At 36.7% G+C, this 25,915-nt stretch overlaps 1 protein-coding gene and 1 long non-coding RNA gene across 3 annotated transcripts in view; one reads left to right on the top strand and one right to left on the bottom strand.

Annotated features, from left to right (window-relative positions):
- LOC143677597 (uncharacterized) overlaps positions 1-19,982 on the top strand; it is a 32,524-nt gene extending 12,542 nt beyond the window's left edge. Inside the window, exons 2-3 of the long non-coding RNA XR_013172712.1 lie at positions 16,063-16,230; positions 19,040-19,982. This is a non-coding gene — a long non-coding RNA (uncharacterized LOC143677597). The remainder of the gene's footprint in view (positions 1-16,062; positions 16,231-19,039) is intronic.
- The window catches only part of ARHGAP15 (Rho GTPase activating protein 15), a 612,447-nt gene that overhangs the window by 71,400 nt on the left and 515,132 nt on the right, over positions 1-25,915 (bottom strand). The window lies entirely within an intron of this gene.

Below are 25,915 nucleotides of genomic sequence, written 5' to 3'. Positions count from 1 at the left end.
GTAAAGTGGTAAGACTGAAAAGTCAACAAATGCTAGGTATTGTCTATTAATTTCCCTCTTGTTATGTGTGTTTTAAAAATTACAGAGGCTAGGAAAAAACAAATGCAGAGCAAGGAGGTCAACAGGAGATATCCCTAAAATATGGGGGTGGAAATTCAGAGTGATTTTTATTTCTCTTCTTTTTAGATGTTTGTAAATTTTCAGTTGATTTCAATATGTACTTATTCTTTTTTTGGTTATCTGTAAAAATAGACAATTTAAGGTAAGTTTGTATGATTGCTTAGAAACCATGTGAGCACAGTTTTTCTGACTGGTAGGAAACATACCCAAATATTAATGATTGCAAGTTGTATTTGAGCAGCAGGGCTATGGATGATTTTCTCCCATTTTTAAAATGTATTCCTAATTTTCTATGATGAATATTGTTATTTTGATAACAAGAACAATTGCATATGATTGGTAAAATGATCACCTTTGGTTTGGTTATGCCACAGAAAAGAAATGATTTTCATAGATAAAACCATTTATAGGAAAAGCATGTACTACTCTTTGCTCTGGGTATTTCCGTTGCATTTAATCTTTTTTTCTTTTTTAGCATTTTTTATTGTGAAATAGAACGTATGCACAAAAAAGCAAAAAATTTCAAAGTACATTGTAGGAAGTGGTTATAGAACAGATTTCCAAGTTTGGTACGGGATACAGTTACACAATTTCAGGTTTTTCCTTCTAACTGCTCCATGACACTGGAGACTAAAAGAAATATCAATATAATGATTCAGCAGTCATACTCATTTGTTAAACCCTATCTTCTCTGTTATAATTCCTCCTCCTCCTTAGTAGCAGTTAATCTTTTATTTAGTGAATTTAGTCCAGAATCAAGAAAGCAGACTGAGTTTGCCACTTTCTTCTCATGGGAATAGAGTGGGTGAAAATATTGGATGTAGGCGGTATTTGCAGAGAGAGTGGGGAAAATAGAAAATGCCATAGAACTATATATTTGCAACCTGAAAGACTGTGATTCCTGCAGTACTGTGTATGTAAATATATTCTAGTTCCATATTATAATTTCTGGTTCTTCCTCAATCAAATCTTTTCTCAGGGAATTTATTGCCTTTTGGGCCAAGCCTCTGAAGAGCAGAAAATAAAACCTATGAAAACAACACTAGTTTATGGGTGAGACTTCACAGTAATGTTTCTAAGTCCCCAAATAAGGCTGCTATTCCTCTTATATTGAGACATACACATCTCATTCCCATACCTACATCTTTAAATCATATCAATTTCACTTCTCTTGGGGAAACTATATTCATTAACACTTTCCTCTCCTGGTAGAGAAAAGTAGGTAAATGATGATTATTCAGCTAATTTATATCCCTAAACTTGGCTTTTGCCTCAATTGTGTTGCACATATTAGTTGTCCAGTTGATATTTGCTAATTAAATTATCCAGATAATTGAATCAGTTCTTCACTTTATGTACGAGCACAGTGAGCTGAGAAAATATTCTTTAGAGTCCATAGTAATAGTTAGTTCCCAGTTCTACTAAGCAAGAACACAAGGAGCCCAAGATTAAAAGTTGTTGGATAAGCAAGAATTAAATGTTTGGGTTAAATTGTTAGTTAAAACTGGAGTTAGATTTGCCTGGACCAGTAATTTGGAATGGTAGGAAGCCAGTGTATCTGGAAGATTTAAGAGAGCCCCCTCTTGGTTAATCTGAGAAACGTCTTCTGATTCCTTTTACCCTTCAGACATTGAGGTAACTTTAAGCATAGGTAACTGACTACATGTTAAAAAGTGATCTGGGAGTGTAGCAAAGTCCGTCTCTATATATCTGATCACCGTTGTTTGCAAAATAAAACATTTTCGATAATGGTCATTTTAACTTCTGTTTTAGGGCATATATGTAAAGCAAAACAAAACAATACTGATCTCCAACAAAGAGCTAGAAGTTAAGCAATAAGGAGAATATTTTCAGCAGATTAAACCGCAAAGTAAATTTGCACAAATTGCAAAGGGATTCCTTAAAGAGGTCAGAAGGGATTGTTATTTTAAGGGACTGGCGCTGGGCGAGTGTTCTTCTGTTCTTTCTAGCTGAATTTAAAAAGAGAATAAAGTTATTTTCCTCGTTCGATCGAACAATGACCCCTTCCCCTGGTAGACATATTCCAGGGCTTTAGGAATAAAATAATAACAGCAATAACAAGAAAGGTTGCAAATGCTATTCTTTTGCCGCTAACATAATTTTTTTCTAACAAAAAGTAAACATCAGCTCCTCAAGGGAGATTTCGATTTGAAGACTGTTTATTATATCATTTGAATAGGACTAGACCTGGCCTTTTGACTTTGAACCACTACCAAATTTCAGGCTGTGAGGAAATTGTTCTACATTTCCTGACAAATTGAGTTAAGCAGACATTAAGTGGGCTTTAAGAAAACAAATGGCCATCTTTATCACAGGTGGACACTGATGGCTTAATGGGGCCTGGGCTGATTGTATCACTTCTAATGGCTTGACGGGAAGCATTAGGGTTTTTGCATAAAGAACTGGCATTGCGAACCCTGCTAACACAGACCTGTCAAGCGCTCTGTATCCCTTTGTGCACGGAAGCAGATGTTTGTATGTATACTATGAACTGGCATTAGAGCAAGCGACAGATGCCTGTATGAATGCCAGGTTTGTGAATTTTTACAGCAGGAGCATGTTCTGAGGAAGTGCAGCCCTGCCCTCTATCATAGGTAATTCCCAGTGGAACTTGCTAAATCCCAGCTATGTTTTCATTATTTGGTTTTCCTAGCAACTGGATGAATGTGGCTATCCTGAAAATGCAAGATGAGAGCCCTACCAAATTCTTACAGATTTGCGAATAGCTCTGCTGCGTTTTGAACTTGGCCTTTGCAGGCTGTACTTCTGCTCTGAAATCGCAACCAACTTACGCAGAGGAGCGGGTGAGCGGGTGGTATTATGGCTCTCTAATTAAAACTTACTTCAGTGTTTATCTATCAGGCCTCCCCCACGGCCTCCCCCACGGCCTCCCTCCCTTCCCACCCCCACTCCCAAGGAAACACGAATTCGGTTTGCAGGGTTTTCTTTCCTGCAACGTTAAGAACTTCCATCCTAGTTGTCTGTCAACAATAGAAACAGGTAGCTTGCAGTCCATTAAACAAACACAGTGCCCCCCTCACTTTTATTTGACATTTTATTTGGCTGTGACAAATGAGCAGCAGTTGGATTATAACATAATTTGTCTTGTCTTTATTACCAGCACAAAGGACACCATTCATTAATTATTCTGCCGTTGCAGCTTAACACTGACTGGAAAGGTCCCTCTTCGGACAGATGGCGGGGACGATGTTATTTATATCAATCAGCCAAAATCCTCAACAAGGATTACTGTTCCTGAGACTACAATGATTTATTTCTTTCTACCTCACCCTCCCTCAACCCCTTCTGCTTTCAGAGATTTCTCTATAAAAACGAATTTGATGGGAATCTTAAAGCAAAGCCATATTTAACCTGTTAGCTTGCAAAACAACATGCATGCTACATCAGTTTAACTGCATGACATTAGCTGCACATTTTTAAAACTGCCCAGGGTTTTTTGATCTTCCATTTTAGAGCAAAAGATTAACAGAAGGTCTCAGGGCAGTAAGTTCAGGAAAAGTTTGCCTCTTCTGTAACACTGTATTGCTTTGACCCAGGGGAACCCCCCAGTAAGGATTCTATGCTGTCAAGCAGTTTTGTCTTTGCTGAGATGAGCTGATGCATCCTGTTTCAGAGGTCAGAAGACTTTCTGTAAGATCACGCCGGGATATTTGGCCGAAATAAAAATAGCTAAAACCACAAAGGCACAAACACTCTCACCCCCAGTCTAAACCGTGGTCAAATCAGAGGAGAAAGGATGCCCTTTCGATTTTCCCTGGATACACTTCTCTCTCTATTCAGCATCACAAGGTGGCTATTGGGATGGAGGTGAGAAGTTGATTTACCTTGCTTGTTCTATGTCGTTGGTGACTCTTGTCCAATACATGCTGATTAAGTACTAATAAAAGACCAGACCGAACCAGATGTGGCATTCTTCTACACAGTTCTCAATAGAGCTTCTGAGATGTGGCTATTTCTCCAATTAAAATCTTTAAGAGAGGTGTACGTGCAAAAAAGCATACCGATTATTGGAGCTAAGGAAAGTTTTTTTCCTTAAACTTTTCTGCTCAAATATAATAAAGAAAATATCGCAGAAAGTTTTTTGTCTTTAGAAATTATTGGTATAACCTTGCTATCCTGATTAGTTTGCAAATATTAAAAAGTCCCATCAAGACAAATATCAGCAACATGCAAATACCCTTGCAGGTTGTGATTAAGATTTTAAATGTATCCTTTTGCTTTTAGTTAATGAAAAACAAAGTCTTGGAGGATCTAAGTTGTAATTTATTAAACATGAAAGGCTCCTTGATGAAATATAGAAATGAGATATATTTTGCATTTCAAAGATTTAAGCTGACAACTTACTTGCATGCAAATAAGAGCAAGATTTGTAAAAATATTTGAAAAGAAATTATTCCTGAATGTACTTATTACAATAATGTGGCATGTAGATAAGAGAAACACACAGCATTAAAAGACATTCATTTCTCCAAAGTCTTAAAATGAGCTTCTTTCTGCCATTGTGTATTAATGTTCTTCTTCAGGAATGCAGCATATTAAAGAACTGAACAGAATTAGTAATAAATTTGTTAATTACAAATTTAAGCAACACAACTGTGTTGTTTTCCCAATATGTTTTTTTCAAAAGCAGAATTGCTAATGCATTTTAATCATTTATGTATAAACATTTGAGGATAAAATATTCTGAAGTTTATCAATTTCAAGAGCTGTTTATTTGCTAGCAAAATAGGCCATGTGATACAACATATATCTTATCATTTTTGCTCATCAAATCCCCATTTGCTGAATGCAAATTTCCCTGGTCTAAGTGCTCTTGCACCTCAATTTAAATGAATAATAGGATCGACTCTATTAAAATCAGTTTAAGGTTGCCATGGGTGACATATCAGTAGGGTTAAAATGAGAAAAAAAAAAGGTCATAGAATCAGTTCCTTACAACCTGTTTTTTATCATAATGAAGCATATGTAAGACTTGACGAAGGTTTAAATAACAATATGTCACTTAGGCAATACTTTAGTTGTGGGTCTTCTTAAAAAATCTTTTTTTAACCACAATGTATTCTAAACAAAATAAACGTAAAATTATAGTGCCATCAATAACTCTGGGAATGTGTTCAGTTGCAGTGAAAATTAGAGAGTAAGCTCTTGTGCTATTATACAAGACTGACAGATTGTGGATTTGTAAAAATAACAGAGAACTCAAAAAAGGGAGGGGTAGTTACTTTTGCCGCGGTAAATGCCTTGCTACAAGGACCCACTAGGTGTTATAATCAAATTAACAAAGCATACAGAGACTATACTCAAACAGCTCATTTGAGAAAAAATTTGCTTCCTCTGCTAACCAGATTTAAAGGATGATTCCTATAGGTATTTGTTAAGTATTGAAGCACCAGCACCAGGCATGGAAAGTATCCTGAAGCAAACTGTTTGGTCATAGTTTTAGGCTCTGAAAGCTGAATGTGTTAGACTTCAGGTCTGCAGGAATATATATTTGTTTCTGTATCCTCACATCTTTTAAGTCAATTCTAAATTTATTAAAGTTGCACTCTTAATGCTGATTTTTATATTATTTATGATTCTCATTCGGACTTCACAGAATTATATCTTTGTTACAAGGGTTATGCTTCCTATCTTTTTTTCACCTGCAATAAAAGGGGGAAAAAAATCTCCTTATTTGCTAAGGTTACAGCGTTAGTTTAATTTTCATGGAAGTGGTGGAATATTTTGAAGTGAGTAACATTTACCAAGTCATTAGTTTTATGCAAACTAGGAAGGAAGATGAAAGAAAAAAAATTATCAATTATTTATAGATAGTTAAAATGTATCGTAGTGCACTGCTACTGTATAGAAATGACAATTAGCCAAACTTACCTTCTTTAATTAATAATGCATACATTATGCTCTTTGGGTAACTAATCACCAGCTCTACAAATTTGTTTGACACTGTTGAAGAAGATACCTATCACACGGGTTAAAAAAAGAACAATGCTCTGCCAGCTGTAACCAACTTTCAGCCTTCTAGCAACGTTTGAAATGCAGTAGCAGCTCCAGGGAGCAAAATGGTGGTCCTTCAGCTGTTTGACACTATGAATATGGCACCAAGCTGCAAAGAGCAGCCTCCCATGCATTCATGAAGAAGGCATTCTTTATTTCAAACTGGTTATTTATTGATGCAAACCCTCAGTTTCTATTTACTACATTAATTTCTGTAAACTCATAAAAATTTGTCTGGTAGTCTTAAAGTTGTATTTACCATATTTCCTGAACAAAAATAGGAACACATGGATGGATAAAAAGGTGACCTATTTGAAAGCTGAAATATTGTAGAGAATCTAAGATGAAGAACTACCATGCACATCACAGAAAATTTCAAGTGAACACAAGATTGCAGCATTCTGCCGCTATGATTCTCCTCAAAATTTATTTTTGATAAAACATAAGCATCTAGCTCGAATACTTTTAGGAATGGACTGAGTCATGAAAAGAAAATTGCCTACATTTACATTGTCCATATTTTTAGGACCACTCACCCACTCTGCAGAAATCTACAGGCAATGGAAGCCACTGGAAGTTTACAAAACTTTCACATATGCTACAGATTTAACATAAAAAGGCTAGGAATTCTGTTTCTCAGTGGTTCCCAAAGCCTAGGGTCATATTGAAAGGTCTACTCAAATGGTCAACAAATCAAGTGACAATGGGACCAGGTAGACACTTGGCTGTCACAGTCTCTATCCCAGAGTCATGTACACCTTAACAAGGTAGCAGCTTGCAGCATTTGTAAGGAGAGGAGAGACTGGTGTAGCTCCCTCGCATATGGTGTTTAACAGACTACACTTCCCATTTGCTCCTTGGAAAGGTGCGCGTTTTCCAGAGATAATGCCAAGTGTTCTTTGTGCTATGGTGTCTTTGCATTGAAAGGTGATGTGTCTGACACGTTTGGCAGGTGACTGTGAAGAGATTTAGAATTTTCCACTAAGATTTAAGAGAATAAGATTGTAACTTATTAAAGGTACTGATCTGACTCTTGGGAGAGGAGTCACAGTTCTGGATGGAACTGAGAATCATGGATTTTTCATGACAATATTCATCACTACTTACCTCTTGCGAAATCTTTATTTTGTTGCTTTTTATTTACATGCATGCTGGTTAATGCATCTGCCTCTGAAGCAGGTTTCTAATTTTCAGTAGATTTTGAAGTAGAGTTTGAAATGTGGGTATAGCAAAACTAGAATATGCCTGTCTCTTGAAATGCTTTCCTCTTTTTCTGCTGCTTTAAATGAAATCCTGAATAAGAGTCAGGGTAAAGGCAAGGGACACAGAAGCCTGAGAGAAAAACCAATTCTACATATAAACTGAAGGAAATCTTCATTTCTACCATGGACATTGGGCATTTCCCTACCCACCGTTTAGAAGGATTTCTGTTAGGCTTTTGTGAAAGATTGGTCTCATTTATTTAACTCATGCCACATGGCTTAGCTTCATATCCAGTATAGGGTTTCTAGAGATTAAAAAAAAAAATCCATTTTGTATCTATGGAAATATGAAGCTAGAGTTTCAGCTATAATTGCTGTAAGTTTTCCACATTATAGTATAAAATTGCTGCATTTATTAATGTTGGGCATACTTCAACTACTCCATGTTTTGCCCCTGTCAATGGTTACCTGTCAAAATGTCGAACAATTTTCCTGTGCTACAGAGAAAAATAATGTGGGGATCTTTCTCCATGTTTTTGTTCATTCTAAGCAGAGTATTTGCAATAATTTATGGAAAGTCTTAGAGTTATAAATATTAAGGCATTGCCAAATGATTTAGCTATCTCTCCCTGGCAAATTGTCTTTAAACACTACCATTTTTTTCTTTCTCTTTCTCTTTTATCATTTACTTGTGGGCAAGAAACACTTGCAGGCTCTTGCCCCTGGCCTTCTGTGAGAATGTTAGTTAGCAATGCTCATAAAAACTCAATTCATCAATGTGAACATAATTTGCTATGAACAGAAAGCTCACAAAAGGGTGAATTTGTCAGATAGACAGGTGGCCTGAGATCTCTCCCTGATACTGAATGATATGAATAATAGATTCTGGTAAATGTATGCCAAGACTTGAGCTGTAAACACAGCTGCCTCCATTCCCTTCCAGAAAAACAGCTTCGAGGACGAAAGCATAGGAACCATAGTTCCACCTGAGGACCTAAGCTTGTACGTACTACACACACACACACACACACACACACACACACACACACACACACTCAAGAAATAAACAACTTCAATAAAAAAAGGCAGTGTTAGAGGAATCTTCATTTTCGCCCTTCTCTATGAGAAAGACATTTTAAAGCTATCTTGGGCAGAGGAGATTAGATAGAGAAGAGAAAGGAAATAGATTTTTCAAATGGTTCTGATTCCATACAATTTGAGTGTTTTATATTACAATAAGCACAAATAAACAGAACTAATAGACTTTGCAGTCTTATAACTTCTGTTTTATAATGAGCAAAAATAAGAGAGCAGGTTGGCTGTATGCATAAGCACTGTGCTTGAAATCATTCTAGTAATTCATGGCTATTTGTCTTATGGGTTATTAAGTATTTATTAAGGTTCAAATGTAATGTGGCCTTTTCTCCAATTTACTCTGAACTTTAAAAATCTATTTTGCAAATTGTTTTCCAGGTAATGCACATGGCCACTTAAGAGCTGAAGGCCAGGTTTTAGAAGATTCTGGTTGAGTGCAACATATATTTTCTTAGTCTTTATAGATACTGCTGAATATAGGTTGACCTATTCTGATAACATTTCTGATTGACCTCTCTAATCAACTGGAAAAGATACGGGATAAACCTTTATTACTCAATACAATAAAGCAGTTTTCCTTAAAGTAGTATCAAATAGTATTGCTGGCATTGGAGATGATTTTAATGGTTATGTATTTATTTCTGTTTTTGCACTAGAAAGGCATGAGTAACACTTCAGTTATATGCTTTCATGGATATTATTGCTTATGAAAAATTAAACATATTTCAGAATGAAGACATTTGATTTTGGGAAAAATATTTAACACTTGATATTACTGAAAAAAACAAACAAACAGTGAACTTAGCATGCGGATCAGTGAAGTTAGAGAAACCTGATAACAACCGCTCAAATCACCAAAATCACATACAAGAGCTTATGAAGACTAAATCAGAATTGCAGAACCAGATAATATAGAATAAAAACATTCCTAGAGTTGGAGTAGACCTTGGAAACCATTCTGTTCAATTTCCTAATTTTATGGATGCAAAAGCTACAATGCAGAGGAATTAAGTGAATTAACCAAATCACCTATCTAGCTATGGGCAAAGATGAAACTAGAAACCATGAGCCCTGACTCATATGCTAGGACTCTCAGCTGGTAAGAGGAAAGGAACAAACTTGTTTGGGAATTCTGGTTTCACTGCCCATTCACTCATACTTGATTTCTAGAGGGAATACTGAATATTCTCCCGTAATAGAAGGCTTTCTTCTTCTCCCTTTGTTGACAAGAGAATTCCTAAACTCACTTAATAGTATTTATTTTGGCCTTTCCACATGCATACTCTTAACATGAGTTAAATTAGGCCTAGTGGGAAAGTATGGTGTTCTAATTGGAAAGGGCAGATGGAGACAAACTTATTCTTCCTCATTTGGAATTTCATAGGAATGCATCTCTTCTTTTCTCCTCTGCCAACCTGGTAGCATTTTGCATGTAAAAAGGGACTATGCCTTATTTATCTGTGATCTTTTTTATCTCATAGCTCTGTGTCTTGCACATGTTAAGTACTCAATATCTGTTTGTTATATGAAGGCACAAATGAATTCTGTTTCTCAAATTCCTATTAACATTAGTTGACCTTTGGGTCTGTTATTTACAAAGATTATTCCATCCAGTCCAATCCAATCCAATCCATCAAATATTTAAATTCTTTACCAAGCACCTGATCTAAATTAGAGAATGCTGTAGGTGCTACTGGTGACAGAGATGAGTAAGCAGTTCTTAGACTTAAAAGCACACTAACTAGATGGGATGACATGACATGGGCACAATTAAAATGCAAAATACAGTAAAAGGAGATTTGAAGAAATATCTATGTGGATTTGAAGAAGTGGAATACCATCCCGATCTGGGAGAATACAGAAAGGTTGCATGAGAGGGGGCCTAGGGGTTGCAACAACTGGAAATTCTGCTTCATTCCCTTCCCTGGTTCTAAAGACAAATACAGCAATATAAGTTCCTTGGCTTACCTACAGAACTGTATTTGAACTCTTGGTTCAGTTAGCAGGTACACCAACCATAGATCCCAAAACTCAGTGTTCTCAACCTAGAAATCCCTGAGCAGGGTCATCAGACCTAAAGTTCATTTCCTTTGCTTTATGTCTAACTAACTGGTCACCTGGGTTTCCACCATTTCAAGAGATTCAGGGTTAATGTTGGTGTCACTGGAACAGTGACGATTCATCAAACAATGAATGGGCTGACCACTGGAAACATGTAGGATGAAAACATGATCGCATATACCGAAACATGCCACAAATGATCTTTCAATCACTTTCTAATTATTTTTTAAGGTAAGGTAAAAACACATACAGTGAAGTGTATTTTGATTAGTTTTGATAAATGCATATATGCCTGTATAACACATATAACACACCCCGATTGAAATATAAATTTTTTCATATTCTGAAACTTCCCTTATTTTTCCTTCAAGTCAATATCTACACACACATACCCATATACAAACATTATTCTTATATCAATCATGATAGATTAATTTAAGTTGTCTGTGATCTTCATATAAATGGAATCATGAAGGTATATATAGTCTTTTGTGTTTGGCTTCTTTTGTTCAATAAAATGCTTTAAGATTCATCATGTAGTTGCATGTATCAATACTTCATTCTTTTTTATTGCCAGTAGTTTTCCACTGTGTACTCTGTCCACCAGTTCTCTCATGATATGTAAGTTAGTTTTACATTTTTGGCTGTGATGAATAAAGCTTGATGAGTAAAACTTGCGGATTCATGTGCAAGTTTTCTCATTGAACTATGTTTTTTAAAAAAATTATTCGTGGGTATATAACTAGGAATAGAATTTTTGGGCCATAGGGAGGCATACATCCAATTTTTAAGAAATGCCCAAACACTTTTCAAAATGGTTTTACCACTTTTTACCCCCACAGTGAAGAAGAGTTCCAGGGGTTTACTATTTTCACCAATATTTGGTGTTATTAGTCTTTTAATTTTAGCCATTCTGGTAGGTGTAAAGTGGTATTATATTAGATTTTAATTTGTATTCATCTGATGATTATTAATATTACACAACTTTTCATGTGCTTGCTATTTATTTTCTTTTGTGAAGGCATGTTCAAGTCTTTTACCCATTTCTTTTATAAGGTTGTCTTCTTATACACACACACACACACACACACACACACACACAGAGGCAAGGTTTGTCAGACACACATAATGAACATTTTCTTGGATTGATTTTTGTGCATGTAGTGAGGAAGGAGTAAAAGTGTGTTTGTATGATTGTTTATCTTTCCATTTGTTTATTAACTATTCTAGTGCCATTTATTGAAAATGCTTTTTTTCCCCATTGATTTTTCTCAAGATCATTTTGGCCATTCTTGGTTGTTTTCATTTCCATATTAATTTTAGATTCAACCTGTCAATATCTACCAGAAATGCTTGTTGGGAATTGGATTGTGTTGATTCTATACAACAATTTGGGGAGGCTGGAAATCTTCCTAATATCAAGTCTTCTAATCCATGCACATGCTATATTTGTTCATTTTATTAGGCCTTAAAATTTTCTCTCAGCTGTGTTTTGCGGATTTGATGTATCAGGCTTAGATAACTTGTGCTAAATTTATTTTTAAGTATTTCCACACTTATTTTGATGTAGTTACAAATCTAAATTTTAAAATTTCATTTTCCAATTGTTAGCAACTTACATACAGATAAATTCTTTTTTCTTTATTTATTTTGAATTGATCTTTCTCAATTTACTTATTTTACTTCCACTAGTAATGCTGAAGATTCCTTATGATTTGCTAGTTAAATAATCATGTCATCTGTGAATAGTTCTTTCCATCTCTTTTTTTCTTATTACACTAGCTAGGCAATCCAACATAATTTTGAATAGAAGTGACCAGATGAGGAATTTATAGTTTTTTCTTTCAGCATGTTAGATACTTTTCCTTCATTTTTGGTGAGATCTGTAGTAATTCATAGTTTCCATAAATGTAACTTATCTTTCTTCCTCTTTAAATCTTTAATATTTTTATTTTAATTTTGGATTTCAGTTTTAAAATGCTGTTTCTAGGTTGTTTTTATTTGTTTGATGCATATATTCTGCTTGGGGTTTGCTGAGATTTCTGGATCTGCAAATTGACTTATTTCATAAGATTTGGGGAATATATGTCATTTTTTCTCCAAATATGTATTTTCTGGCTCCTCTCTCCTTCCCCTCTGGGAATCCAATTGCATATATGTTAGACTCTTTGATTTTGTTCTATAGGTCACTGAAGTTCTGTTCTGTTTTTTCAAGCTTTTTTCTTTGTGCTTCTGATCAGATAATGTCTATTGATCTATCTTTATGTTACTAATCCTTTATTCTTTAGATGCCTTTCTATTGCTAAGCGCATTCAGTAAAATTGTATTTTTTCGGTTCTAGAAATTCTATTAGGTTCTTTTTTATATTTTTATTCTGAGATTCCCCATCTATTCACTCAATATGACCATCTTTTCCTTTAAGTCTTTGAACATCTTTATAATAGCTGTTTTGAAGTGCTTCACTATCTTGACCATCTTAATGTCTGTTTTTAATGTCTGCTTCTTTTGTGATGATGGAACATATCTGCTGCTTCTTCACATCTCTAGCAATTTTTATTGCATCATTACAGATAACATCCTGTCGGGTACCTGGATTATGTTACCTTTCATTAAAGAGCAAACTTTTTTTCATGAGAGGGAATTTCACCACTGCCAGATCCTTTTAGCTTTTTGAGGCTTGTCTTTTATTCTTTTTTATGGTAGGTCTGTTTCTCCTTTGAACTCAATTCTAGGGCGTTGTCCTTATCCACATCCTGGTGATTATGTGTAGCCTTTCTGAGGCCTCATCTGAGTGCCCACATTGCTCAAGCAGCTCTTTCTACTTTGGATAAGCTGGAAATTCAGTGTCTCAGCACTGCAAAGCCTCTGGTATCTCGCTTAAGCTATCAGCACTGCCCAGAGGCCCACCTCGGCTAGGTCTCGTGGAGGACTTTTGCATGTTTATGCAGATAAGCATACCCAGTGAATCTCTATGCAGATGTCTATAGCTTCCTTCTGTAAAGCTCTTCTTCCTTCTTTGCCACCCATGAATGATGACATATTTATTTTTTACCTTAATTTTCTTTTAAAGAATATATAACCTAAATACACTTGAACCAATTGGAGGCATGTGCACACTTTTGCTAACTTTTGAAATCACCAACACTAAATCTATCACCTTTTCTATAGTGAGATCCATTAATTAAATTAAAAGCAATTTGAGAATTCTAATATCATTTGTATACGAGTATTTGTCTCATACTGAGGCTCTTTATATCCACCAATTCTGATAGATTCCAAGGCTATCTCCCCATATTTCAACAATGAGCCACTCTATAAGTTTTATCTGTCATAAATGTGAGTTTTCTAGTGCCACTTTGATTTTCCATCTGAGAACATCAGTTTACATGGAAGCCAACCTTAGATAAGTCTGCCTAACACTGTATCACAACATTTTATTCCTATCAAACCCAGTGTGACTCTCTTTGTCAATTATTTAGACCTCCCTTGTAATGTAAAAATCTATCAATCTATTCTAAATAAAAATAATGTTGTTTATCTCCCTCTATTTTGGTAAAACATTCTTTTTTTTATGAGAGTAGGTATGACATGATGTTCTAGTTTGCAAACTGCTGGAATGCAATAGCTTTTAAAAAGGGGAATTTATTAAGCTGCAAGTTTACAGTTCTAAGGCTGTAAAAATGTTCAAATTAAGACAAGCCTATAAAATGTCCACTCTAAGGCATCCAGGGAAAGATACCTTGGTTCAAGAAGGCCAATGACATTCAGGGTTTCTCTCTCAGCTGGAAAGGTACATGTCAACGTCTGCTAGCTTTCTCTCCAGCCTTCTTGAATAGCTTCCCCAGGACTCTGTCCATACTGTTGGCTCTGAAGCTTCTTCCAAAATAGCTCCCTCTTTAAGGGCTTTAGTAACCAACTGCACCTTGAATGGGTGGAGACACATCTCCATGGAAAACATTTAATCAAAAGTTACCACCCACGATTAGGTGGATCACATCTCCATGGAAACAACTAAAAAGGTCCCAACCAGTGATACTGAATGAGGATTAAAGGGCATGGCTTTTCTGGGGTATACAACAGATTCAAACTGGCACACATGGCCTAAGTTATAAGTATTGTTAATCTAACTGGAATTATTAATTATAAGTTATTCATAGCACCAAAGTACATATTATTTGGTTGTGGTATACATAAAACCTATATAAAGTTCCTATCATGGAAACTTGCACAAAGTAGGAGAGCAGCAATGATAAATCTCGTACTTTAACTAATGGGACAAGAGGAGGGTACAGCCCTGAATTCCTGTTAAGCAACTACTATAAATCTATATACATGGATATTTCACATGATATTTAAAGGAAATAACATGATATTTAAGGAAATACTTAAAGAAAATAAAAGGTATTCCAAATAAAATGTTAGGAGGTGGTTAAATATGTTGTGAAATTAAGCCTTTAAAAACAACATGGGGATTCATAACAAATAACCTGAGCTACCCCCAGCAAAACAAACTAAAGGCACAGCTACTTGCCGTGTTACATGTTCACTGATAATAACACAAATATAGATCATTACTTAAGTAAACCTTGTGACTTTCTTTTTTCCACCACTGCTTTAATTGGACACCTATAAATGTGTCACTTACTTAATCATCCCCTGATTCCCCCAAGGTCCCCTGTAACATAATCTCATTTAAAATATCTGTAAAGATGAAATTTTGTAGTCAAATCAATAATCCTTGACTTTTATGATAAAAGTAAAATTATCTCCTATATCAAGAATGATGCATTGTAGCTGATTACACTGATGGGTCAACAAGAGCCATTGCTAACACTGGATTCTCAGGAGGTACTCTTTCAGGTGACTACACTGAACTGGAAGCACTCCAAGTACCACACATACAAATTTAGAAGCAAGTCTCCCACTGACATAAAGAAACTGGTTAACAAAGCCTAACTTTCGAACCACTGAACCAAAATAATAGTTTAGCAAAAGGACCCTTCAAAACAAAGCCTAAAGCTGCTTCTCCATTGCATTATATTGCATGAACATTGTTCATAGTAATGTTCAATTATTGTTCAACCAATAACATAGACTATGTTATTTAGCTTTCTGATACATCATTTTCTCAGTAGGTATGCCATTAGCACATTGTTCTCAAAGAAAATATACTCGTAGAAAGGATGTAGTGTCGTAAAGCCAAAGGAATAAATGAGTATTCCTGAGATTTATTTTCCAGTAATTTTTGCCAGTGGTTTCCTTTGTGTCTTCCCGTGCTAGATGTTTTGTCTCAGTTAACCCACTCAGTTCAGTGCCTCAGTTTACAGGGATAATGTGTTCATGTTTGGAAGAACACAATATACAAAACAAGTATTTTTTTCAAGACATATATAAAAAATTACTTTTGTATGTAAAGTTCAGTTTTCCTATAGATTTCTTTAATAGATTAGGTCCAGTGCTGCTGCCTGAATGAGATCTGACAATGGAAAAAAGATGAATGGGGAATTGGTAGATGTAACCGTGGCACAAAATGAAATTCTATATCTAGTTGCAGGTAGACTTGAATGGTGATGTGGCCACCAACCCCAGCCAAACAGTACAAACAGCCGAACGCCGTCAGTGGATTCCAGTCTCCAGTGACCTGTGGGGCCCCTCACTCTGGACAGGCCACCAGAACCAGGGAACTTGGGGTATGCCTATGTGAGGAAGTGAGGAGGTGAGGAAACAGATTCTCTGTGTACGTCCTTGCTTTTGTGTGTCCTTTGCACCGCCTGTTTTCTGGTCTGGTAGGTACTGCAACAAAGCAAAGGCAAACTTATACCTAGTCTGAGTCATCAGTCTCACCAATCTTCAAACCCAGATTTTGTCATCTGGCCTGGCCCAACTTCCAATTTAGGAATATTGGCCCAAGAAGAAATGAAATAACTCTAGATATTTAAAGAAATAGGTGAGGTATTTGCATTAGAAGAGAAAAAAATAAGTAATATACATAAAGGAGACAGGAAGGAGTTGGGGTAGAGGCAAGGTTTGTTCTAAAAGCTTTGAGAAAGAGCAAGGGCTTTTTAAAAGATAGCCTAATTCCCAGAGTTCTCAGATCTCTTCTGTCCACTCAGTGGGACACAACTGCCATCCATGGACTCGATTCCTACCTGGTGCCCGAGGACTGTCCTGACCTTAGCAGTGGTAGGCTATCCGTCTTAATTTGCAAGATGGCCTCACAGAATTCACTGAAAGCCATTAAACTCAGGGTTATAGTTTATTACAGGGAAAGAGACAGATTAAAATAGGCTAGAGACAGACTTCCAAGGCAGAATCTGGGAGGTTTCCAACCATGAAACTTCTATTGTTCTCTCCCACAGAGTCAGGACAGATCATCCTCTGGGGATCAATCTGTGACAATTACATAAGGTACTGCCAACCAAGAAGGTTCACCTGACCTTCAGTGTTTAGGGTTTCATTACATAGACACGACTGACTGATTGATGCCCACATGATGATCTCAATCTCCAGGTTGACCGATACTGTGTGACCCAATCCCACCCTTCTCAAATCATGTGGCTTATTTTTCTGGCATGGACAGTCCCCAACCTAAGACAATCATGTGTGGCTGTTCCCATCCTAAGATTCAGTGGGCCAGCCTCTGCCATAAACAATACACTGCTATCAAATACCACATAGATTACTACCCCCGAAACTGAGAGCAAAGGTTGGCTCTCTCTTTGGGGACCCCAAATTCTTTACTACACATGGCATTTAAGAAGCTCTAGTCTACATGACTTGCATGTGCATTCTAAGCATAAGTAACCTTTGTTGCTTGTCTCAGGTAAATTTAAATTCTGTTTGATGCAATGAGCTTCCACTAGATCCCCTTTGCTTGAGTCTTTGTTTTAGTGATCTGATAAGCTATATCCTGAGTTCCTCTAATATTGAGTCTTGTGGTTTGCTCCCTGTCCTTCACTTCTGTAAACTGTTTTATATTCCCGGACTTGCAGAGCTCCTTGAAATAATTGTTTGCTAGGTTGTAAAATACAACTGAATCTTGTATTTGTCATTGTAGCTCCATCTGAAAACATGTCTCCTGTAGAGACTGAAGACTGCTGGACTAAAGCCTTTTAGTGGATTAGAGGTTAAGTCCTTGGACCATGGAACCAGAGAGACCTGGATTTAAACCTGGGTCTGTTAGTTACTAGTGGTCTGACCTTGGGCAAGTCACGTAACTTCTCCAAGTCTTAGTTTCCTTTTTGTAAAATGGGGAGAGCTCTGTGTGCTCCATTATGCTATTAAGCTACACTTATTTTGTAGAAAGTTTTTAGCACAGTTATAGGCATATCGATAGTGCTCAATAAATAATGGCTGCTGCTAGCATTGCCTTTTTTGATTTCCCTATGGTATCTAGTCTTATGTCTATCCTACCACTGTCTGACCCATGATGTGGTAGGTTTACGTCCTTGCTTCTTTCTTTCCTTCCTTCCCTCCGCTATTGTGCTCTAGGTGCCATGCTGGACATTGGAAATTAATTCTAGACATTCCATTCATTCATTCATTCATTTGGCCTACTATGTTCCAGATGCTAGACCTAAATCAAGACTTCTCTAACTGAGCTCCCTCCTGGTGTAGGCAACTGATTTCATATCCAGCTGTGCCCCAAAATAGGAAATATGGGAAACAGTATAATATAACAGCTAAGCAAGCTGGCTTTGGCATAATACCGCCTCGATTTGAAAGCTGGTTCCTCCACTCAGCTGAATGAACTAGAAACTTTTCTATACTTCAATTTTCCTATCTATACAATGGTGATAACAATAGTATGTACCTTTTACAGTTGCTGCAAGGTTTAAATTGACACTGTTATTTTAGTGTGTTTAAATCAGTGTTGGCACATAAGAAGTGCTCAATAAATGTTAGCCATAATTAAAATTTTAAGATCTAAATGCAGGGATCTGAAGGTAGCCTGATAGAACTCTAAATTTTCAATGTGGCCACCAGCTCCATTGTCCAAAAACAATTAAAATTCTGATTTTTTTTTCATACAGGGAGAAAAGAGAAGGATAGAAGAGCTTTACTTTATAATCTTATTTTATTCCCATATAATTTTAATTATTCTCCCCTCCCTCCTGTCTGGGAAGTTCTACTGGGAAAGGAATCAAGTTTTGTTGTTTCTGTGTAGCTCTCTGTGACCCGTATCTTTGACTATTGTTTGGGAATCCTGGAAGGGTTCTATTGGGATCATCCACATATGTAGCTTCAAATAGAAAATTGTATGTCAAAGAATTATAATAAGGGTACCTTGAACATCAAGTAGATCATAGGCTTGGGCATCTCTAAGACAAAAACAAGACTGATAAACCTCAGAAAAAAACGGATGAGGTGACTTATTCAGAGTGAGCTGCTCATGTGGGCTGCTCCATAAAGGAAAAGTCAGAACACAGGCTTGTCAAACAGCAGACTGCGCCTACAGACAAAGGACACAGTTCAAGGGCATGGGGTTTTAGAAAGGAATGCTGGTCTCTTGTTTGTCTTTTCAGCTGGAGCTGCATACATGGATAAGATCATCACAATCAACAGTGTCATCTTTGAATAGGGAGGAATGGAGGCTTACACAGAGCTTGCACCAGGGAGATCCTGCACACAGATGAGCAATTCATTAGTCATTCAGATCTGAAAGCTGTCGCCAAATTTTGTTCTGTATGCAAAAAACAATGCATTCATGGAAAAGAAAAAGAAAATAGATTCAAGACAGTGAGTGCCCTTTAGGGTGCAATGGGAGCTTCCATCAAGATATTATCAAGATCCAGTTCACCCTGTTTATCTACGCAATATTTTGGGTTCTATGGGATTTGAAACCTAGACTGCATGCAAGTTTAACAACTTTATCAACAGTTTTTCATTCTAATATTATGTGTTCTACAAAACACGCCTGAAACCCTTTCTCTTTGCTTTTCTTCAATATATTTTTATTTTCTAAGCCCTTATCATGATTTATATCAAATTACGATATAAGAAAATTGTATTTTCTTGATGATTAAATCAATTAACTTATGGTGATCACTTATTTTCAAGGTAGTTATCACTTACAATCTTGTTTTCTTAATAAGGAATATTTCTCAAGTACACTTTTTCACCCTTGTATCCTTCTTTAACTCCAACTACTCTTTTTATTCATAGTTGACATTATGTATTTGTAATTTTCTTTATTTGTATAAAAAATAATGCAGGGTTCCAAGTATTTATCATTTAAGTGATGTTATTATGTCCTATTCAACACGATTGTGGGGGTCAGAGTAATGGCCCCACAAAAGATGTTCAGGTCCTAATCCCTGGAAACCAAGAATGTATCATCTTCATGGTAAGAGGGACTTTGCAGATGTGATTAAGTTAAGGACCCTGAGATAGGGAGACTGGATTATGGAGTGGATAGGAGTCCTGGATTATGCAGCTGGGCCCAATTTAATGACACTGGTTCTTAAAAGCTGAGAAGTTTTCCTGGCTCTGGCCAGAGGTGGGTGGGGGTATGGAAGAGGGATGAGAGAGATGTAACACTGCTGTGTTTGAAGATGGAGGAAGCGTGCCATCGCCAGGGAAGGACAGTCTCTAGAAGCTACAAAAGGCAAGGAAAAAGATTCTCCTCTAGAGCCTCCAGAAAGAAATGCATCCTTGCTGACATCTTCATTTTAACTCAGTAAGATGCTGTTGGGCTTCTAAGATACACAGAGGCAAGACAATTTATTTGTGTTGTTTTAAGTCACTAAGTTTGTGACAATTTGTTTCAGTAGCAATAGAAAACTAATGCCGTGTGGGGAGAGATAAAATTGTGATACAGCCTTATGATATCTGTTGATCATCCTAAACTCTCTTTGTTGCTACTAGTCATAGGTAGACGGTCAGGGGATTAAGAAGATTTTTCTCTAGGAAATAGACGTGGTAGGTCTGTGCTTTCTTTTTCTGTGATAATTTAATACTTACTTCAGAAAATTAGCATACTTTTGCTCAAAGATAACTTCAGTAGGGATATATTACATACACACTTAATTGAAATTTATGCAAGTTTATCTGTAAAGAAGTATTTCCCTGATATTCTCCTCCATAATTTCTAACCTTACATTTTAGGGTTGGTTCTAGTTCTTATGATTTCTAACAAAGTCCTTGATTTTCCCCCTCAGTCCTTGGACATGTTAAATCACTAACTCTGCTTTAATCTCTCAGGGCACAGACCTCTTTTTGGGTTCCTGAACTGCTGCCTAGGAATATGCAATTTTTTTTTTAATTAAAAAAATTTTTTTAAATACCAAAAAACACAAAACAAACACAAGCATTCTAACTTTTGATCACTCCGTTCTACATATATAATCAGTAATTCACAATATCATCACATAGTTGCATGGAATATACAATTTTTAAACCTGTTTGAAAGTAATATCAGCATAAATTCACTTGTTGTCTCTGTTGGCTTTCCTATAATCCATGGAATTACAGAGTGAAAAAGACAGTCAAGAGTGGAAGAATACTGAATATGGAGAAGGAGGAAGAAATGTGGCTACAATATTTTTTAAAACAAATAGATGCAAGTATGCACTGTTGAGTAACAGGTTCTATGAAGAAGAAAGTGAGAGTGGAGAAGTTAGGGTGGAGTGCAGTCAGGATTCCAACATTCTAGCAAAATATCTGATTCAACTCTGATCTATTATTTTGAACTTACACCATATGCCTACCCACACTATTGCATTAGGCAATTGGTAGGAAAATAAAAAATTCAGGATGTTAGCCCATGCCATTTCATAAGATGAAGAACCACCTACTTCTTCAATTAATCTTGAGGTTTAATTCCAAGATGAAGATTGCATCCATTAGACAGAGTACCAGAGAAATAGGCAGGGCCTGGAAGTTGTAGCTTCGAGCCTGAGGTTTCCAGAATAGTTATTTAGTTATTAAACTAAATAGTTTAATAGCCGAAGGTCTCTACGGCTATTAAAACCTGATATAATAGACTAGAAACAAATAAAACAAAAGTGTTCTGAACTTCTAAAGGAATTGCATTACAAAATGAACCCATGTTTGGCTAAGAAAAGCAGAAAACTTCTTAATATTTCCCTCAGCCCTGAGGAAGGATTGTTGCTTGTGCCGGTTTGAATAGGTTGTGTATCCCAGAAAAGCTATGTCCTTTAATCCTCGTTCAGTATTGCTGGATGGGATCTTTTTGATTGTTTCAATGGAGATGTGACACACTCAGTTGTGGTTGGTAACTTCTGATTAGATGGTTTCCATGGAGATGTCTCCACACATTTAAGGTGGAGTTGCTTAATGGAGCCCTTTAAGAGAGAATCATTTTGGAAAAAGCTTTAGAACCCACATAGCCAGAGACCTTTGGTGATGAAGAAGGAAAACACCTCGGGGGGGGAGCTTCATGAGACAAGAAGCTGGGAGAGAATGCTAGCAGACTTCACCATGTGCCCTTCTAGTTGAGAGAGAAACCCTGAACTTCATTGGTCTTTCTTGAGTGAAAGTAACTTCTTGTTGGTGCCTTAATTTGGACATTGTCATAACCTTGCATTAATTTTGACACTTCCACAGCCTTAGAAATGTAAGTTTGCAATTTAATAAATTCCCTTTTTAAAAGCCATTCTGTTTGTGGTATATTGCATTCTGGCAGCTAGCAAACCAGAACAGTGGTAAAGAGTATTCTCTGCCATGTCTTCTTCAGCTGTGACAATGGAAGATCATGAGTAACTGAGACTCTTCCAGAAAGCAGTACCAGGGGCTACCAGACTGGTTGACCTAGAAAATCAGTTCACAGCCAGGGCAGGAAGCTCATACAATTTCTGCCCGACAGAGTATCACATGAGCTAAAGACCAGGGACTGCTATATGCTTCCAATTTTCCAAACAGGAATTTCAACTGTAGTTATTCCTTCTTTCCAATTCTCTTCAAGAATTTAAAAAAACTCTTTCAATTCTTCAAAGTGAGTGCTTTGGTGGCAGATCTTTTAGACAGAGAGATATCATCATCCCTGTTTTGGTTTGTTAAACGCTACCAGAATGCAATATAACAAAAATGGAACGGTTTGCAAAAGGGAGTTTAAGTTACAAGTTCACAGTTCTAAGGCCATAAAAATATTCAAACTAAGGCATCCATAGAAAAACACCTTGACTCAAGAAAATTCCTTTTTTTGTCAAGGTGTTTCTGTCACATAAGAAAGCATGTGTCTGGTGTGTGCTGTTCCTTATTCCCGGTTCTGTTGCTTCCAGCTTCTGGTGCCTGTGGTCTCCTCTCTAAGCATCTCTGGGACATCACTTAGCTGCTCCTGGGCAAAACTCTGGATTCTGGCTAGTTTTGCATCCTCTGGGGTGGCACATGATGACATCTGCTGGGCTCTGTGTCTCAAAATGTCCATGTCTACGTTTCTTCTCACTCTGTTGCACTCCAGGCACTTCCAAATGTCTGTATCTCTGTCTACTCTGAGCTGTCTCTAAACTGTTTCCCCTTTTAAAAGACTCCAGTAAATTAATCAAGATATCTTAAATGGGCAGAGTCACATATCCATCTAATCAAAAGGTCACACCCACAATTGTGTGGGTCTAGCTCCATGGAAACAATCTAACCAAAGGTTCCACCCCAAACTATTTGTCTGGTCCCACAAAACTGGATCAGGATTAGAATATGGCTTTTCTTAGTTTGAAACATATTTGAAACATAATAGTTTCAAATTGGCACAATTCCTGAATTGCACACAAAACTCAGATTCTTGGGTTCAGCTATAGTAGCTATATGAGGCTTTGCGGAACAGTAAGTGGTTTCAAGTAAGTATGAGGACCTTGAAAGTAAATGTTTGAGCAGAAGAGTGCATGTGAATGTTAGGTAGCCAACGTGCTGATCTGGGAAATACGGCTGACGGCCTACCCTATATTTCTCTTCTCCTTCTTCCAAACAGAATTGTGTTATTGTTCAGAGATCTATTATATGACTCATAATTGCAGAACCCGGTCCTGGATTTGGGATTAATCCAAGTCAACGTGCATTTCCTGGTTATATTAAGAAATGGGTATGTGCTATAATTCAAATCAATGAGGTGAAAGAAGGCATTTCTTGGGATTTCTGAGAAAGATCTTCCTCTTTCTCACCAGATGTAAGAGAGGAAGGACACAGTTTACACTGCCACTGGCAGGCATCCCACAACAATGAGAGCAGTGAGTGTTAGGATGAAGTTGGAGTGATGACAAAATGGCCCCACTTCATGATGGCATCTTTGAATCACTGAATCAACAAACCCTACCTCTGAATTTTTAGTTGTGTGAGTCAATAAATATCCTTTTTGGTTAAATCCTTTTGAGGTGGTTTTCTGTGACATGCAGCTAAACACAATCCAACTGATGCAATATTTGATATTGATAATAGGAATAATTAAATCATTCAATAATTTATAGGAGAAAATAATTAGGAAGGGCTAATTCTGGCTCCATAGGTGAGTATTCCAGATATAAATATAATGGCTCCAGCACAGACTCTGGAGCCAAAAGTACCTGAAATTCTACCCAGCTCTGTCTCTTACTGCCTATGCTTTTCCTCTTTGAACTCCAGTCTTCACATCTGTACAACGAAGATAATGAAGCGACCTTATAGGAGAGTTGTAGAGAGGAAATGAGATAATGCACATGAAATTCCTGTCACGAAGTGATGTTCAGTAATTGCAGTCATCATTTTAATGGTCAGAGAAAAAATTAAGTTCCCTTGGTGAGAATTTCTGTAAAGGAGGTTGGCTCAAGAGGAACACAAAGCTCTAAAAAAAAAAAAAAAAAAAAAAAATGAAATTCTGAGAATGCAATTGCAAATGATTCTGATGAGAAAGAAAAGGAGTAGTTAGCTGTAGGAACTGATGTAGTTGCACAGGGACATTTTCTCTCTCTTTTCAATCTACATCAAAAGAGAGAAGACAAATCTTATAAGCAAGAATGAATATGAAAGAGAAGTACTGTTCTGTAAAAATAGGATCAGAGGAGTTAAGGCACTGAAAGATTATACATTTTTTAAAAAAGACATATGTACAAAGCCACAATTAAAAGAACAACCCAATAAGGCAGGTTTGGGGAGACTATGGTGCAAACATATGACAAGAAGAAAATAATGTTTAAAAACCGAACTGGGAAATAAGCAACAGACATAGCTTTGACTGGATGACCAAAGGACAAAGTAGTCTACGGTTTTCAAGGTCAGTGTTAGTTCTATGAAATTTAAAAATATACTCTGAAATATTACAGGCCATGTTGACTTGATTGTTACTTAGTTATGAAAAACATAATAAAATAAAATATCAGCTAAATTAGATTCATATCAACCTGAATTAGTGACAAATTCCAGGGAGAAGTCTTGACAGTACAAGATACCTGCTCTTTATCTTGAGGTGTATGGATGGGCAGCAGACTATTTTTCTATGTAAGAATGGTATTCACCATTAGCCTCAGGGTGCAGAAATTGCTTCGAAAATTTTTGATTAACATTAAGCCCTAAAAATATTTATCAGTGACTATAAAATGGATAATATGAGTCCACTCATCCACCTTCCCCGCCCCATGCATGGGGAGAGACCAGGAACCAGGCTCTGAATTCATCCAGAGGCCACCTTATATGTGCCTTGTTACAAATAGAGTAACCACACAAACAGAACAGGAAACACATCCTAAATTCTCTTTATCGGTCAGAAATAAGAGTCTGAGAGGAGGTCTTCATTATCAGGTTTAAATCCAGGTCTGACCTAGTTAAATCTTCTAGTGAGAAGGACTCTCCTTTGACTTGCTAGACCAGAAGAGAACAGTTTCCTCACCAAGGAGGTCTTCTGAAATAATTCACCTTCAGGTGAATTGCTTTTCAAAAGCACTTTTCAGTTACCTGCCCCCAGAGTGAAGTTCAAAAGAAAAGGAAGTACAATGTTCTCAATCAAGGTCTCTGGTCTGTGGTGTTTTCTACCACTGGAGAGTTGCTTGATTCTGAACATTATCACCTTCAGGAATAGGAAACAGTAATTTCTTTACCCAGACAGTCTTTTAATCTTGGAACAAGAGGGCTGGAAAGCTATTCTCACAGAAGGCTTTTCTTGCTTTTAAAAACACAATCAAATTGATTCCAGTGGAGTGTGATATAAGGAAGTAAACCTCTTCTACTTCTACACAAGTAATTGGACTAGCCTAATTAGATTGCCAAAGTGTTTAGATACCATGGTGATGGGCACTTTAAAAATACTGTATGTAGCTAAACTGGAAGCTTTCTTCTGACAATAATAACCATGCAGTTAGCTATGATAGGTTAGAAAGATACAGGCCAAACACTTTGCTACATTCCATAATAGTTATTGATAGTTATTTATGTTGACACTTTCAGTCATTTGTGGTGTCTTTTTACCCTAGGCATGTGGG

This window comes from Tamandua tetradactyla, chromosome 3 (assembly GCF_023851605.1).
Source record: "Tamandua tetradactyla isolate mTamTet1 chromosome 3, mTamTet1.pri, whole genome shotgun sequence".
Taxonomy (NCBI): domain Eukaryota; kingdom Metazoa; phylum Chordata; class Mammalia; order Pilosa; family Myrmecophagidae; genus Tamandua; species Tamandua tetradactyla.
The sequence above is the reverse complement of the archived record's forward strand: the minus strand, read 5'-3'. Positions and strand labels throughout refer to the sequence as shown.